The 17,469-nt window shown below is 43.3% G+C and overlaps 1 protein-coding gene and 1 long non-coding RNA gene across 2 annotated transcripts in view; one reads left to right on the plus strand and one right to left on the minus strand.

Annotated features, from left to right (window-relative positions):
- Positions 1–17,469, plus strand: part of NEGR1 (neuronal growth regulator 1) — a 293,449-nt gene that overhangs the window by 254,008 nt on the left and 21,972 nt on the right. The window lies entirely within an intron of this gene.
- LOC308071516 overlaps positions 1–17,469 on the minus strand; it is a 33,729-nt gene that overhangs the window by 12,827 nt on the left and 3,433 nt on the right. Inside the window, exon 2 of the long non-coding RNA XR_013931235.1 lies at positions 1–15,237. This exon is cut by the window's left edge and continues 12,827 nt beyond it. This is a non-coding gene — a long non-coding RNA (uncharacterized lncRNA). The remainder of the gene's footprint in view (positions 15,238–17,469) is intronic.

A 17,469-nucleotide genomic window follows, 5' to 3' on the forward strand; every position in this document is an offset into this window, starting at 1 on the left:
GCAGGGTACCAGAGATGGGGATGTTGTCTGAAGTTCTGTGTGCTGTTTCTAGGTGATGTAGAGAACGCTGATGGGGGAGCACAGGGGGAGTGAGGGGACTGGGAATAAATGATCAGCATCCTCCTCTCCTTCATGTTTGTGCCAGGACAAGGCTTGGGAAACAGAAAGAGGAGAGCAAAGGCGTATATCTGGTGTGGTCCCATGGTATTCCAGATTTCTCCAAACTTCACATTTTTTGTATCTTCATTGTTGCCTTTCCCTAATTGGATTTAATAAACCTTGGATAAAAGTCCTGCTGGTGTGTGAGCTACGGCTCAAGGGGGCTGTGCTGGAGCCCTCACCCGCAGCCCAGGCCGTGACTGTGCTGCTGCTCTGCAAATAGTAAATTAACCTGCAACGCCAACGAGGCTTTGGTTGCTATATCTTCATTAAATGCTGTGAGTGATCTTTGGTTTTACCAAATTTCATTTTAGATAAATCTTATCTTAAACTTGCGACGTGGGAAAACTTGCAGCGTTTGCAAGTGCAAGCTGAGATTTTAGTAGCTTTTCTCTATTTTCCTTCATTGGCAGACCCCTCGGTAGGAGACTGCAACGTTTTGTAACTGGGAGCATCGCGCGCCTGTCTGAGATCTGTTAGGTTTCTGAACTTTTTTCACAGACTGCAGTTGAGTATTGAAATTGTTCGTGTTACCAAAGTAGTGAAATCTATCGGCGAAACTGTATTCTGGAAAATACTGATCATGCTCTTCTTTTTGAGATGCCATAACTGTTATTTCATTATTACAGTGAGCAGCGCGTGTCAGTTGCTACGCTGTCCCAAATGGCTGATGAGCAGTGGACAGGGAGATGTGGCTGCAGCAGCAGCCAAGGTGACGGACCAGTCATAACTGCTGAAAAAGGATGTTTGAACTGCAGCATGTCAGTATAAGTAGTAGCGATGCATCTGTCCCTGTAGCATCTGTGTGTTTTCAGATGGAAAGATAGGAAAAATTTCCGGCACGTGTCCCGTGGGCAGTTCTGCTTTTGGTTGCTGGTGGGTTTGGGAGATGGGAAGAGGAGGTGGGGTGCTTGCTTGGTGGGTTGGTATGTTTTTTATCTGAGTCAGAGGCTCGTAGGCTGGTTTTCTGCAGGCAACAGACTGAAACAACGTGTTGTTTACTTTTGCTGAGTTTTTCATATTCTCTTGGGGGAAAAAAATGAGGTTGCTTTATGCTATTAAGGTGCTGGGACTGGGGGGACGCCTGGGTCAGTGAATCTAATCCCCCTATACCGCAGGCTGCTCCGTCGTGTAATCCCTTCCATAAACTAATCGAGTTTCCTCCTTGAAGGAGCTGTTTTCTTTCGCAGCAGCTCTGTCGAGGAGGCAGCGTGAGGACAGCAAGGCTGCACAGGCTGCACACCCGCTTTGTGTTTCTGAATGCGTTCAGTCGTGGTTGGTACCCATTTGCTCCTGCAAAGAGGGGCTGGTGAATTACTCTGTTCCTTAATCGTGTACTAGGAAATTTTCTAGGCAAATAATTAAAAGTAATTGGCCTCTAGTAAACTAATAGCCAGTTTTTATTTACTTGCTTATTTTCACCTGCCTATATCCTTTACTAGCTCCTTCCACCTCCTATTTTTCTAAAGCCTGGAATGCCATGAGGCTGTAGCTAAGTGTGCTTACCCTCCTTGAACATATCTTTAATTCTCAGTCCTGCTGTCCTCCCCTCCCCATGAATTTACTGCTGTTTTGATAATTTTATGTGCAAACGTATTTAAATCCCTCTGACCTGGGCTGATTGAATTTTGCTTTAACTTTGGTCTGGCAATTTCCATTTCCATTTTGTTATTCAGGATGCTATCTTTTAGCTTTTGCTAAAACTGAAGCAAAAGAATTATTTTTAAGTCCATGCTTAATCTCTCCACCCTACCTTTGTGAACAGAGGTGCTTTCATTTTTCTTAGGGTATGCATGCGGCTAAAGATGCTTTGCAGCAGGTTTGCTGCGGCTTCCTTCCCAAGGTGCCATGTATCTGGGCAACTCCCACTTCACCCCTGCCCAGCTGGGTTTCCCAGACATCGCTTCTTTATGGCCAATTCCTTTTGTTCCTTGTAATTTTCCTCCTTGTGCTGTCTAGCCTTTCACGGGGTCATTTCTCATTTTGTTAAGAGGTTTTATCTGCAAGCATTTTTCTACCTGGGATCAGAAAGGAATTTCTAGATACTATCGCTTTCCTTTTGGTGAAAGGCAACGTTAAATGTCCTTGACATTAAACCGCACCTCCTTGTCCCAGCCGTCTTTAATAGCTTGTATTCTCCAAAGATTTCTCTTTTGAGGATTAGAGCTGTGGTTACAAGTCTGTGGGATTTATTCTTCCACTTTATTTAAACTCACTCAACTGCTGATTCTCTAACGCCGGATTATTTCCAGCAGTCGGCTTTAGCATATGCTCACCACTGCTAAACAAAACTGATTCTAGAAGAACACTGTGGGATTTTTCCTCCCATGACGATGCAACGCAGATACCTGCACCCCTCATCCTGCGCCTGCCCTTCCTGCACCCTCATGGATCCGGGTTGTTGCCCCAGCACCCGCGGGCGCAGTTCTCTGTTTGTAAACTCTCTAGATGTCTTTATCCAAATCTGACTTTGCAGATAAATAGATTTCCTTGTGTCATCCCAAGAACACTTTCTTCTACCTTTCTCAAAGTAGTATTAACCCAGACAGTTTCTTTTACCCATGTTATCATTTCTTACTTCCCTCTACCCCACCACGATGCTGGTGTAGGATGCAGCACTCTTCTCCAGGTGCTCTCTGCCCGGCTCCCCCGGCTCCAGCGCAGCCTCTGCTCTGCGTTCAGTCACGGTTGCCCCCTTCCAGGACTCGTTGCATTGCTTACAGGCAGAGCAGAATACAGAATTGTTATTTCTCCCTGGGAGTATTCGCTGTCAGGCTGTGACTGATACACCCCTTCTGACAGCATCACTTAGCCGACTGCTGCTCTCAGCAGCATTCGTACTTTTTCCATGTGCTGAATACTTCTGCCATCAAATACTTTCTTGGTTGCCCTGTCTAGGTGTTTTCTTTCTCCTCCTGTGCACAGCTGCAGAGACCTCCTGAGATTCTCCCAACCTTCCTCCTTTCTCTCGATGTAGGCTCATGCCTACATCACCAGAATAGGCAGCTCTGAAGGTAACAGCAAGGATCCTGTACACAGAGATCCAGAGGGCACTGAGCATGTAGAGGGCAAACTAGGAGGTGGTGTGAACGCATTGCTTTTCCTCTGGTTTATGAAACAAATCTAAAAAGTTCTGCTGAAGGAGAGTTCTCCACTTGAAGGCACAGAAATGGCACAGAATATCATGTTTTTCCATTATACTTTCTTTTTTTTCCCCCACAATCACCCTTGAAAATTTAAGCAGTCCTGATACTGTAGGATTGGTATCCCAGCAAAATTAAGTACAGATACTGCCACTCTTTCCTACACATCCCTGCCTCCCAGTGTTACTAAGTCATTAATATATTTTAATTTTAATGAACCAGCCTAGTGTGCTTATAGGAAAACCAGCTGGTTTTGTTTTTTCTCTATAGACCTGAACAATTTCATGAATAAAGATTTGCAAAGAGTTTTAGAACTTGAAACTAGAAATATATCCATCTCTCCAATTCCTTGATCTAATAACGTATTTTAAAAATGAGATTTTTGCAAGAATAATACATGGTATTACCGCCTTCGCTTCCAGCCTCAGTGATGCTACAGTTCTGTGAATTTATGCTACCTTAAGCACCTACAATTAAGTCTACATCCAATGTTTCCAAAAGAGGTATGATCCTAGTAAAATCCCTGCTGCTTTGGGTATGGTATTTTGCCTTTTAATGAAATATTGTGTTGATTGAGTATGTTAATTTACTTGATTGTTGCAAAGAATGTTGTTATTCTGCAGCAAGAGGAACCTTTTATTTTGTAGGCAGCCATAGCAACAAGAAGGATTGACTCCTAAATTCACAAGAAAAAGATTCTGTTATTTTAGAGTAGCCAGAAAAATAACTTTTGTCATCATTGCACAATGCACCTGAAGCAAAGCTGATAATTATACCTAAGAAGCAGGATGTAATTTCTCAGAATGTAAAGATTCGGAAGACATTTAAGATGACTAAATCAAATTCTTATAAAATTCATAAAACATTTGTTAAAATACAAAATCGAGGAATTCCTAATACGTCTTTGTTTTTTCTGAGTCTCTTAACACCATTTCTCTTTCTCCTGCTAAAATTGAGGTTGCTCTATGCAGAAGTACTACCTTCTTTCATAGAGGACATCTGTTTTTTCTAGACTGCTGGAAACCTTTTGCTGTATTGCCCTGGCAGGCTCTTGCAGGGTCCCTGTGCAGGGAGACCTCGGCCAGGACCTTCACTGTGCCTCCCCCCTAAGAAAGTGGAATAGGTGTCTTAAGGAGATTAATGCAAAACTCACAAATACATCGCTACGGCTATTGCACAGCTTCCCAATCCACGCCAACATAGCAAAGTCGATGGGTCTGTAAAAATTAGACATTGCTGAAATCAATTTAGTTCATCAGCCTTCACTGCACAATCGTTATTTCTGTAGCTTTGTGCTATTTTGCTTTGTGTCTCTTAAATATACTGAGAAACCCTGTTTGCGCCACAGCCGGTTAAGCAGGAACCTTTGTCTGAAGCACAACGCACCCCCCCAAAAGAATCTTCTACCATCGTTTATGTTCTTCCCGACTATCAGGCTTGCTGGAAGCAGCAGCTCCTGCTCTCCTGCAGCCCAGCTCCCGAGCGCTGCAGCAGGGTGGGCAAACTGCACGTCCCCTGGGATGCTCCCGGCCGGAGCAGGATGGAGAGCCCCCTCCTCTCCACCTTGCCTTTCCCACTGCCCCAATTCCATGGTGGGAACTGGTGAGGGACGTCTTGGGCCTGAGGGTCTGACGCCTCTGCCCACAGCTCTTCCTCTTGCCACTGCCGCGTACATACACTAGCCCTGTACAGGGGTAGGAAACCTCCATAGTAGACTTTAAACCCTTTTTATATTAAAGACTGCTCAAGATGTCACCAACCGTCACGGATTTTAAATTTTAAATAAAATAGTAAAGTCAGAGTAATACAGTTCAAATTCCTTTTTTTTTTTTTTTTTTTATGTGAATTGCATGTATCAGCAATGATGTATATGTCAAGATGTCAAATAAATACTTTTAGGATTGGAAACACTCATCTGTATTAGCAGAATTCTTAGCATCATTAATTTGGTAAAGAAACTTCACAACTGGGGGGGCGGGGAAAGTATTTGTCTGTTATTTCACTTGGAATCATTTGTGCATCATATTAACGTGAAAAGTAATTGTAGGGGTAAAAAATGCAAAACTGGACAAGAGTGGAGAGCGTGTTTAGCAATTACCTGCACATCCGTTGTTGTCAACTAGCTTATAATTTTTTTTTGTTAGTTTCTTGTTATAGTCAAGATATGGTCAATGATCTTTTGAGCTTGGTAATTTTGTTAAATCTTTTTTATTAAGGGTATTGAATTGCTACATTAAGATGGTAGCTTGCTTCTCTGCAAGATTGATTGGGTCTGGTATTTCATTTTGCATAGCACTATTCAAAGCTAATAAAAAAGCACAGAATAATGAATTTTAAAATGAAATTACAATGAAAAGCCACAGGTGATTGTTTCATTAGACTGAATGCTGGAGAACTGTGCTCTTAACTTTTCCTGTTGTTCCTATTGGTTGCCCCAGGTGAAGCAAACATCTTCAAAATGTGTTTGATGTTTTTGAGAAATGTTTTCTTCTGGAGGGGCTTCAATAATTAAAACTATGTGCATTTTTAAAAGTTCACTAAAGCACAAAACGATTACTTAAAGAGCGTTCTTTGTTCAAAACTGTTACCTTCACTTATATTCGTCATAGGCAATTATATTCAATAAAGTGAGCCAAACCCCCTTACTCTAGCCAGGGTTCAGTAATACCCAGGAAAAATGGTTTTGAGCTTGAGAACTCCAAGGGTGGCTTTGCCATGGTGGCAGGCAAAAATATTTGCGTTTTCGGAGTGTGACGGTCCCCATGTGGTGTACCGGTGACACATGAATAACATAGCTGGGAAAAGACAGACGCTGATGAGCAGCTCGTAGGCACTGAAGTCTGGTCAACTGCATGTTTGTCACAGGCCTGTGATGGCCAGCCCGGTCTTTAAATGAAATTGTCGTGTCTGTTGCATGACTGTTTGCTGTCTCATTCTGTATTTGTCTTCCATGTGTGATTAACACCCAAATGTTCTCTTTTTTTTTTTTTTTCCTTTTCCCTTTTTGTAGAAATTATTGAGCCTACTACCTCTAGTCCTGTCTCAAGCCCAGGTCAGTATCCACATACATTCACGAAGTATGTTTGGGTACTTTTTCGCAGGGACCCATAACCGATGCATTGCCATATCAATAACCGGAATTGAATACGGGCGGCTTTGTTGTGGTAGTGCTGGACTGTCTCCTTCCCGTCTTTGTGCATTCATTGGTTTGCCTTCCCTCCAGGCTTCATGTGTTGTTGTCCTCTTCTTAAGCTTCCCCGTTTGAGAAACCCCCTCCCCGCATCTCTGTTTCTCTGCCATGCAGCCTCTGCCCACGGGCGATGCTGTGCGGTGGACGCTCACAGGGCAATGCAGCCGCGCGGTGTCATCGCTGTCTTTTCTTTGTGATAACCTGACTCTTCTCTGGTGTCACTGTAAACGTGAACGTTGGTTTGAGGCTCACAAATGTCTTGCTCTCTTGTCCCTGAATGACTCGTAGGATGGATCTAAGACCCCGACGTCAGGTCCTTCTCCTTTTAGGGTGCCAGAAGGTGTTCTCGAAGAGCTGAAAAGCCTGCCCTCGTGCTTGGCAGGTGGTAAGAGGTCCTGACTCCCCATTTTCTCAGGGGGTTCCCATCACTGCTCTGCAGCAGGACGCACTCGGTGGAGCAGGTCAGCCCAGCGCAGGCTATTGTGCAGGGGTGGCCCTGCCCAGAGCTTGCTAAAAGGTAGCTCCAGGTCAGCCTGTAACAATAGTCCGAACCACCTCCCAGAGGGTTTGGAAGGGGTAAGTCATGAGCGTCACGTACCGTGCTCTAGCTCCCGTCGCTCTACCTGAAACACCTGCCCCGAGATGCAGTTACGGTGTCAGACCCAATGGTCTGATATTACTTCCATGTGTGTAATGTGGTAAGATGTGCCATGCTCAGGTCTCCTCCAGGAAGGAGTCTGGGAAGTGTTATCAGGATCATCTGGGAGACAAAAACAAATAGAATTTTCCACTGGCAAAACCTACACATGAAGTGTACTTTTATTTCTGAATTAAGATAAAAAAGATTAGAAAGACTGTGCCAGAAAGCCATAGTGACTGAGGTAATCTACTCCCCAGTTAAAAACCCAGATTGAATAGAGAGTTACAAAAGAAAAACTAGGCAGCAGACTGTTCCGCCCACCTTAAACCAGGAAGGAGTAGAAAGACAAGTGTATAAACCTTCCATGCTTTTAATGAAAGGGCTTAGGAAGGGCAGCCTCTGGCGTCCTCTGTGGAGGCGCTCGGGGTGCACAGGCACTGCCTGCCTGCCTTCCCGCCTGCCCTTCTTCAGCAGCGGGTTTTCCAAAGCACTCAGTCTCTTTTACGTGCAGAGGATCTAGCGTGTCTGCAGTGCAAAGCCGTTCACGAAAGTGACCGAGCAATTTATGCATGACCACCCTTCATCACAGAATGCAGCAGCAGAAGGAGTAGGAGGGGAGGGATGGATTAACCTGCAAAAAGCTGATAGTGTTTGTCATAAAAGTTCCTATCCTTGTGATTTTTCACAGTTGCTTCAGACTACCAAGCAGTTGAAAATAAGCTAAGAAATTATTTTTATAGCTAACAGAAGCCAGGAAGAAGACAAGAGTCACGGGTGATGTGGCAGTCGTGCAAGGCGGTGATAGAAGAACCTCAGTCTATGTGTTGTTTAATGCTGGGTTTTGTAATTGGTTGAAATGTCCCCTTAGCCTGATAATATTCCCAGCTTTCTTCAGGGAATGATGGTTTGTGATGTACAGTTACAGTTGGAATGGACTCTAGTAGCACTTTGGGTTTTAATCTCCGCAAGTAAGCACAACACAGAAGCACAGTCTTTTCTCAATTTGAAAAATTGATGTTCAAGTCATATAGCTTTGAGATGTGTTTGAATTCATGCCGTCTGCAGAAATTTGCAACAAATGAGCAAAATTATATGTATTTTTGGGGGAGCAGGATGAAGACTGGGGAATGGAAATGAATAGCATTCTTTTATAACAATCCCTGCCTTATTTCTGGGAGCACAGTTAAACAGAGAGGTCCTTTTCCAAAGTATGGTATAAAATTGAGAATATGAAAACCTTTGAACACAACAGAGAAAAAATTTAGAGGAAGCTAAAGCTGCAATAGATATGAAACTACATGAGCTAATCCATCTTTAACTGACTGAGGCCAGTTTGCAGATGAAAAACAACATCTGTTCCCCTGAAAGACAATGGGAAGGTTTGGGGGGTTTTTTGGTGGTTTTTTTTTACGAAAAACTCTCAAAATGTATAATAACTTAGGGCTGAGTCCTTCCTTCTGGAAATCAGCACTGGTATCAGCAGTGGCATTGCCATTGAAATTTTCTGTTTGCCTCACATAATTAAATAATGCTGTGTTAATCCCTCCACTTTCCTAACTTCAGTCAGGTGAACAGCTAGGATAATGCCATGGCAGTTGCTATGAAGTTAGACAGCTGCAGAGGCAATTTAAAAGGTGTCCAGAGTGTCAGAAAACGAGTCCCTCGTGCTGCAGCATCAGCAGAGAAGACAGTAGGTTGGGGTGGGAGATCGTGGCAGAAAACCCGGTTTATTTGTCTGTAGCTGCTTATGACAGTAAAATAAATTTGTGGCTTCGTTTAAAGTTGACGCAGGAGGTTTTAGCCAGCAGCGCCCACTGGATTGCTGTCTGTCTGCCCTGCTTTCCCTCGTGCACTGACAGCAATACAAACCACAGATAGTCCTGTAGAAACACATTTTTAACTCATGCCTTGCACCAGTCAGAATACAGAGCATCAGCCTCCTCCTTATTTAATCTAGGCTTTGCAGCAAGGTGGTTAATTACTACTCTCATTTACAACTTCACTTCGTTGCAGCTTCAATGGGTGTTTTCCCAGAGGTTTTGCTGCTGGAAGGAGACCGATCCTCCTCCAATGTTTCAATATCGTGCCAGAGGTTACAGAAAAACACCAAAACTGAGTCAATGTTTAATTGCAGGTAGATGAGGGAGAACTTCAGGCCAAGGATCTCCGATAAATCAAGGTCAGTGACTGATGGGATGGTCAACATTATCATCACCGGTAGTTTTCCAGGATCTTCCTTAACTCCCAGACTAGGAAGTTGCTTTTTGTAGAAAGCGAAGAGTCTGTAGTAATCCTGAAGATCTTGAAAACCCCTTCTTACTCTGACTCTGAACACACAGTAACTATCCTATTTTCAAAATATCTTTGAAAATTCTTTTCATTTTTATTAGTGTATATGAGTATACGCATATGTATTTCTGTATGTGGAAAGGGGAGTGTAAAAGGAAAATGTCACCAACACCATAGGATGCTGAAACCTGAAGGTTTTGTCAGAGTCAAACGCCTCTGACTCCTACAGGTCCCTTTTCTTATCAGGCATCTATTTTCTCAGGGCTGCTTAAGCACTAACTAGCCAAAGAGTAATTCCCATCTAAACCGCTGAATTACTTGCACTGACGATGAGGTTCCAGCATGTTCTACTCCTCTTGCAGTGTACAAACTCTGTCACCATTGAAAGTGGTACACACAAAAGACCTTCCATCTCACCAATTTTTCTTCTCATATTCAGTATAATTACTCTAACCAACTGGTTTGACCTTTCATTATTAAAAATTATTTATAAGATGCATGTGTAAAATTTCAGCACAGGACTTCTGACATTTTCTAGATGTTCATACCCCATGTTCAGCATCCTCAAAATTACTTTCAGGGATTACCTATAGAAATATTTTTATTTTTAAATAATAACCCTTAAGGATTTCGTTCCAAGTAACAGAGACAAACCAAAAACATACATAACTTGTGCAAAACCCAACACTGTGTTTGAGAGCCGTAGCGACACACGTGTGCATTTCTCTGCTGGAGCCTCTTTTCACATTTGGGAGTTTGCTTTCTCAACTTAAGTGGTAATACTTAACGCATGTAGAATTAGCTACAAAAGTTAAAAAACTGGGGCCACAGCTGATGTCTGTTTTGTCAGCCATTGCCAGGAGCTGTAGTTACTTACAGATCTTTCATCCCTGAGCATAATTAGTTCACAGGTGCCTTGAAAAGCCTTTGAAGATGCTGCTGAATTCTTAACGCTGACTAAACAAGTAACAGTGACAGGTCAGAGAGAATAATCGAGGAATCTTCTTTAATTAATGGTTTCACATACTATGAGGGACTTTTATAAAAACCAGAACTAGAGAGAGAAGGACTTTAACTTATTTAATTTTCTCAGGAACAAAAGCATATTTTTAAATGAGCACTCTGGGCAGGTTGGAAGGTGGGGCAACTCCTTGAAATTCAGTTACTTCTCCCTAATCTGCCTCACTGCATATCTAATACATTTAATATGCCAGAATGCCCAATAATATCTAATTTCAAGCAGGCTCTATGTGTTTCATAGGACATATTTTTTTAAAAATCTCCCATTTTTTGTCCTCTTATGCAGCTGCAATTCCCGTTTTAATCAGTAAATTATTAGTGTAAGGAGAATCTACAGGGTTGGACTCTGAATCTCAGAACTTTTGGCATTCTTTGTCGCTGTTAATTTTGTCTTTACTTGATGAAAGCATTATACACCTTGAGCTAGAGATTTCTGCATGTGGGCAGGAGACACATGGGTACAGCAAATAGTGGGGTCGTGATGAGCCCTGAGGCACAGGGGGATGCCTGGCCTCGAGAAACAGCTGGTTACTCATTTTCACCAGCCAACACTCAGACTGTTCTCTTTTTTTTTCCCAGTTTGTGGAATTTCTTCCAAAACAAGTGTGATCAAGACTGAGGATAACAGGTCCTGGATCACTGCAAGTTTATCTTCCAGATCACATTAGAAACAGATGTCTGGCTGTTCGGAGAGCTTTTGGCTCTCCGTGGCCACCTCACTGCCTCCCAAATAAGCCCACCCTGGGAAGGAAGGCAGGGTCACCCAGCCACCCTTCATCTCCTTCAGCTGGTGGCTGAATCACCCTCCAACACCCAGCAGAACACCACCATGGGTTCTTTTGTCCCAGTTAACAGATATAAAAGCATATATCAGGCTACCGAGACTTGCTATGAGTAGGGTGGCGTCAAACAGGTAAACATTATCTTACAAAAAAAAAAAAGTATTAGTCTTATATGTTAATTAGTTTAAAGCTTTATGTTCATAACGTATTACAGACTTTTCTGTTGCATTTCAGAACTCCAGGCAGATGTGTAATTCCAGCATAGTCCTTTCTGCCAGAAAAGAATCATTTCTTTATTCACCCAGCATTATGCATGGGCACAGTTTATCCAGCATCTAATGAGTTATGGTAGGAACACGCTGCAGAGCGGTGCAGGTTCCCAAACCAGGAATGCTTAGAATTATATACAGCTGCACCATGGGAAATAACTGCCTTTTAAGTGTTATACTCATCTTCTGTTGCAAACAGGTGAACTTTACATTTCTAAACCATTCTGTGAAAGCTGCATCCTTAAAGTAAAATCTGTGGAATTAGGTAAATGTTCCTGTTTAAGTAAAATGCATGTTTCAAATAACTCACAGTGTGTGCTCGGTGACATTCTGCAATATTTAAAGACTGCATCATTTCAGAGGACTGTTTGAACACAGTAAATCGTCTGCTTGCTGAATAGATGCATCATTTAATATCAAAAGAGCTACTTTCTATCAGCTGAAAAATAGGATTAGAAATAGGTCATTTTTAGTCCATTGATTCCTACTCTATAAATCAGTATGTAAAATGCAGGAATATTTTTTGTGATACTGTATTGCCTACATGCCTTCTGTCATGGGGGATTTCAATATTAATGAGTTTTTCCACAAATATGAGAAGCCTGCTTAAAAGGAGAAGCTGCTTTGATACTCACCGATTTGTTTAACCGACAAAATCCAGTGTTTCACACCAAAATGAGAATGCCTGAATATTTCAGAATATAATTCATTGATCAGTTTGCTGAAACTTCACATTTTAACCAAGAAGCGCTCTTGAGAAATGCCAGGAAAGCAGTGCAGGGGACATCTGTGAAATAATTTCTCTAGTCTATGAAAAGGGCAGAAGATGTGGAAGGCAGGCAGAGATGCTCAGCTTACTAGCTGTTGCTGCTGCGGCATTGACCCTTTCTCCTACCCAAGTGTGTCGGATACCGGGAGACGAGCCACATCTCGAGGACTTGCTTGGCAGGCTGACTCCTCCGGAGTCTTTCTGGGGGGTGCTCACTACTGCACATAATTTCTCAGCTCCAAGGGATCTGTGTCATTGCTGTTGGTGGTTTATCTTTATGCAAATTCATTTACATTATTGTAAATGGCATTGGCATTTGTTGTACATAAGCATATACCGTGTAGGAATGGCAGCATGGGAACCAGCACGCCTCTGAGACACAGGGTGAGCTCTCTGCAACGCGGCACTACCTTCCCACAGTTAATGGATTTCTAAAAGGTAGACTGTTCTTTATTTATAGCTCTGGCATCTGTTTATTAATTCTTTGTAATTTATATAGATAAAGTACATGACCGTCTCAGTTCATGCGTTCTCTAGGCCTCCCCCCATCTCAGTCACAGGGTGGTACCCGATGCTGTACAGGTGGGGGGACCCTGGCAGGGGATGGAACTCCCGGGATGGTGCAGAGGTGCACGGGCTGGAAACATCTGCTCTAAGGGCAGGCTGGGGGTTGCGATCCATGTATATAAATTTTGTTCTTCGTCTACAGAGGTGATTACCGCTCCCAAGGTATGCCAGGGAATGAGATGTGTGAGTACCTTGCGGCTTGCACGGTATGTGACACTCTATTCAGGCTCACCCAAAGGGCCACCAAAGCCATGAGCAGCAACGCAGCATGGCGTGCCACAGGCAGGGGTACTGCTCTGCAGCCCCGCGCCAGCTCGGCAAGGGCAGGGGAAATGCACAGTGCAACCGCCCAGCCTCCATCGCTGCAAGACACCGTAAAGCTGCTCTAAAAGCCTGCGCATCTAAGGACATGTTCTGATCGAGCAAAGGGAAGCAGGAGATTCCAGAATGTGATTCATTAGCAGAAAGAGAGCAGTCTCTGTTTTTATTTATCACATAAGGGTATGTTTTCTGTGAAGGTTTTATCAGCCAGAATTGGCTGACTACAGTAATTCTTACAGGAATAAATATGCATATATCCAGCTAGATGAGATGTGTAGCCATGTGCAGAAATCTAAAAAGTATATATATAACTATATATCTGTAACTTCAGGGAGGGTCCCAACTCTGCGCAAAATATAAAAGAGCCTACAGCTACAGCTGGTTGGAAAGGATCTGACAAACTTGGATTGTTAAGGGAGGGAAGGCTTGGGGGAATAGGGGACTTGTCAGGAAATGCCTATTTGAAATCTCCATGAATATGTCAGTTTTAAAGAAATTCAAATAAAAGCCTGTTGAGTTTTGAGTGGGAAAAAAAAAATGCTGGCTTCCTTCCAGGCTACCCATCTCATTCCAGGCAACACTTCTTTTTTGTCTTTTCACTGTCTGAATTTCTCACCAAATGGAAATTTCAGTTTCTTGCCAGCTGCATCTAGAGTGTCTATGCAACATGGACAGTTTGATGCAGTTGCCAGCAATATCTCCAGCTAGGGATGAAAACCAACATCCAGAGATAATACAGGATCCGCCATTTCCTTATTCTGAACCTAATGTTTAATGGCATATCTCTGCATCTTTATCTTTTCCTTATTATATACAAGTTGCAAGGCCCAGTCTACTGAACTGGTTTTTTTTAAACTGGTTTTCGTCCTTCTTTAAACTTTCCAGATGAGCTCTTAAGCATGCCGTCAGGCAACGCAAGAAAGACTGTGTGATGTGTTTTTCTTCCAATAGTCTCTTCTGGGTTAAAGAAAACAGAACAAACATTTGTAAGTAAAAACATGATAGTTGGTAGGTAAAAACATGCCCTTCAGAGACTGTGATCATAACAGGTTTACGCAGCAGTCCTAAACAATTAAATATTGTTTTGTCACAAGTTGTCGCTGCTCCCAGGAGTGTGCCTTCTGGGGTTTACCCTGTTTTGTGCAGGAATGTACCATTATTGGAGACAGACCTTCCCCAGGCTTTGACTATGAGCAGACAGGGGTCGTTCGCTCGTGGATTTCGGAGGGATGAATAAAACAAAGGTGGTTTGCTCAGAGCCGGACCAGAGCGCAGGGTCTGGGCTGTACACTTACACTGAAGACTTGAGCCACTTGCCCAGTGTCCTGCTGCACCGTGACCTTTGCTTTCTGGCAGGCCCAGCTGCTAATGAGAATTTAGGACCCAAATACCAAAATACAAACCCAAACAATCAGCTTGTTGAGGATACAAGGCAATCCTCAATGTGAGTGTGGCAGGACCAGAAGTTTGCATCTCTGAGCAGCAAGTCTTCACATGAACCTCACACCTAGTTAGAACACACAATCTAGGTGGAAGGAAACACGTTAAGAGCTCAGGCCCAATTTACTACATGCTGCTCCATTAATCCAGCAAGGCTTACAAGGAAAATTCACTTTGTAGTCCTTCCTGTGCTTTGACACCTGTTCCTGTACATGATTTTCATTAAGTCCAGATTTTAACTGAGCTTCTGAATTTTACAGTGCCACAAAAAAGTGCCACTGTGGGGCCCTCTGGTTAAAGTTTTAAAGGTGGTTTTCATTAAGATGAAAGTTTTGCAAAATATTTTACCGTTTTTCAGCTGCTGAGTCAGACATTTCCATAAGAAAAAGCTGTGGGCATTAGGCAGCAGAAGACTAACCCAATGGATGAGTGGCAGCCTGCTCCCTCCCACCCACCCACCTCCATGCTGTACCTCATTGTGACCAGAGACACTGGGTGATGGGATGTTCAGTGATGCCTGTCAGTTCGAGCACCAAGATGAAATGATTGACCTTGACATCTTTTGTACGTCCTCCTTCTCATTTTCGAGATACCGACTCAGCTTGCATTTCTCTCTCAATCATATTCCACAATGTCAGGGATGCATCTCTGAAAAAAAAATTGATAGAACTTATCCTTCTTAATATCTCTGATTGCAACAGAAATGATTGCCTACCATTCAGCCTCCTTATTCAACAAGCGCAGTATATAAAACTACACTGAATGAGTTTTCTGCCAAACTGAGGTAATTCAGAGAACAACTTGGTTTTGAAAGCTCAAGAGCATGTTCACTTGAATGAACGGGGTATGGATTTTATAATAGGAAAACAGCGAATAATTTGAATAGTCTGCAGTAAATTGTCAAAGCACAGCACTCTGGTTATAGAGACATTTCAGGAATAAGTAATACCTGCAATGTTGTTTGTAAGGTTTCCATACCTACCGTCTCTTTAAGTCCTCCCCTCCTGCAATGTACAGTCCCACTTAGCATTGCATTTGAAATGAAAAAGGAGCCACGTTTTACTAAGAGATAGAAATCCTGCCCTGTTAAATGCAGATTATCACTATCCAGGTCCCATTCCGTTATTTGGAAAGTCCCTTTTGTAGAAAGTTGGAGGGTTTTAGTAGTTAAGGGTTATTCATGCTACAAACTAGGGAAAAAATATTATTGTTTTGGGAGCAAAATGTATCTTTCTCCCATGTGTCTCAAAGACTGTCAGAGGCAGTTTTAAAGGCATCCAAGTCCATCTCTGTCATCCCAAAAGCATGGCTCTTTAGACAGGCGTGACATAGGGTGTACACTCAAAACAAAGCACCCTTAATTCCCAGCGAGGTTAGAAAAAGGGAAAGCTGAAAGCTTTCATCACTGACTGCCAAAGTTTACCTACTACCCAGAGGGGAATATATCTCATTTCCCCTTCTGTTACTATTTTTTTTGTTAGGAATATGACATCCATAACTACTTTGAAAGTTGCTAATGTTCCTGCCAAGTACCACGTACTGTTTTCTGTCTTGTCTTTCTAAATCCTGATTTTGAGCCAAAATCAGTGGCAGAAAGAAACTGCCCATCGCCTGGCAGGGAAAAAATTCTGACAGTCTGTATGTGCTGCTTTCTCATGAAAGAGGGACACACACAATTTCAAGTTCATCTGATTGCAACCCACAACTACAGTGCTACGCCAAGAGGGGCTGAGCCACAGGTCACGAGGTGATTGGTGAGAATATGAAAGAACTGGGGCTTGGTGCTTTTTTTTTTTTTCTGTTTCAAAGTGCATTTTAGTGGTGAGCGTAGTGTGTTCCTGCTGAAGAGACCAGACTCCTGACTTCACAAGGGTGATGAGAAAGGGGATGGAAAATCAGACGCGAAAGAGACTTTTTGCAGCTGCCCTCTAGCCACCCAACAGCTCTTCACCTGGCAGCAGGGGCAGTTTGCCGTTGCAGTCAAGGGACCCTCTGCAACATGAGCTCACACAGCACCGTGCAGCGTTGAGCACCTTCCCTAAATGGTCTCTCTAACCTTGCATATATTGCTTGGAAAATACATCTGCTGAAGTTAACTCATTTTTCACCAGGACATTTCCTAGAAGCCACATTACGTCACCTCCCATCAGTATCAGTGCTCCTCCCCAGGCAGGGGATGGAGAGGGCACGGTGACACAGAGCATCTGCACAGCAGAAGGTGTTCAAAAGTGCAACTAGTGGGAGAGTCATCCTGAGGATAATGCACTCCACACACTCATCCCCTACCGTTAATCAGCATTAATTGAAAGGGGCCTCCCACAGAGGCACCAACACTTTCTTTCCCTCCCTCTCCCCATCTCCACCAAAATATTGTACTAATTGATTGAGATTTTCAAAGCCATAGGACTTAACGGGAGTTTCATGCCTAAAGCTCCCAGTCAGCTTTAAAAAATCTCAACTGGTTTTTTTGGGTTTTTTTCTTTTCTGTGTAATAACATATGCAAAGCTGAGCCATAATGTCTCCAAAATCCTCTGGATTAAGCTGAAAAGTGGGTGGGGAAGGCTAGTGGACGAAAAGCCTCCTGATGCAAAATCCTCCACCAGCAGTGAAAGCTGCAGAGGAGAAGCAGCACCAGCCAGGGAGGGTGGGGGGCTCTGCCAAGGGCCCCCCACCAGCCCCACAGTTCAGGGAGCCTCAGCAGAAAGCAAACCCAAAGCTGCTCTGGAGGCAAAGGCTTTCATCCCCGCCGGCACACGCAGGAGGTAGCTGCAGAACTTCAGAGTCCTTCCAACGGCCCCGCCGGCTCCTGCTGCAATCCTTCATCAGAAAAGCCCCAAATAATTCATCGTAGGGATCAGTGAATAAAGACAAATTGAATG

The sequence above is a fragment of the Falco punctatus genome (assembly GCF_963210335.1).
Source record: "Falco punctatus genome assembly, chromosome: 11".
In the NCBI taxonomy this organism is placed as follows: Eukaryota; Metazoa; Chordata; class Aves; order Falconiformes; family Falconidae; genus Falco; species Falco punctatus.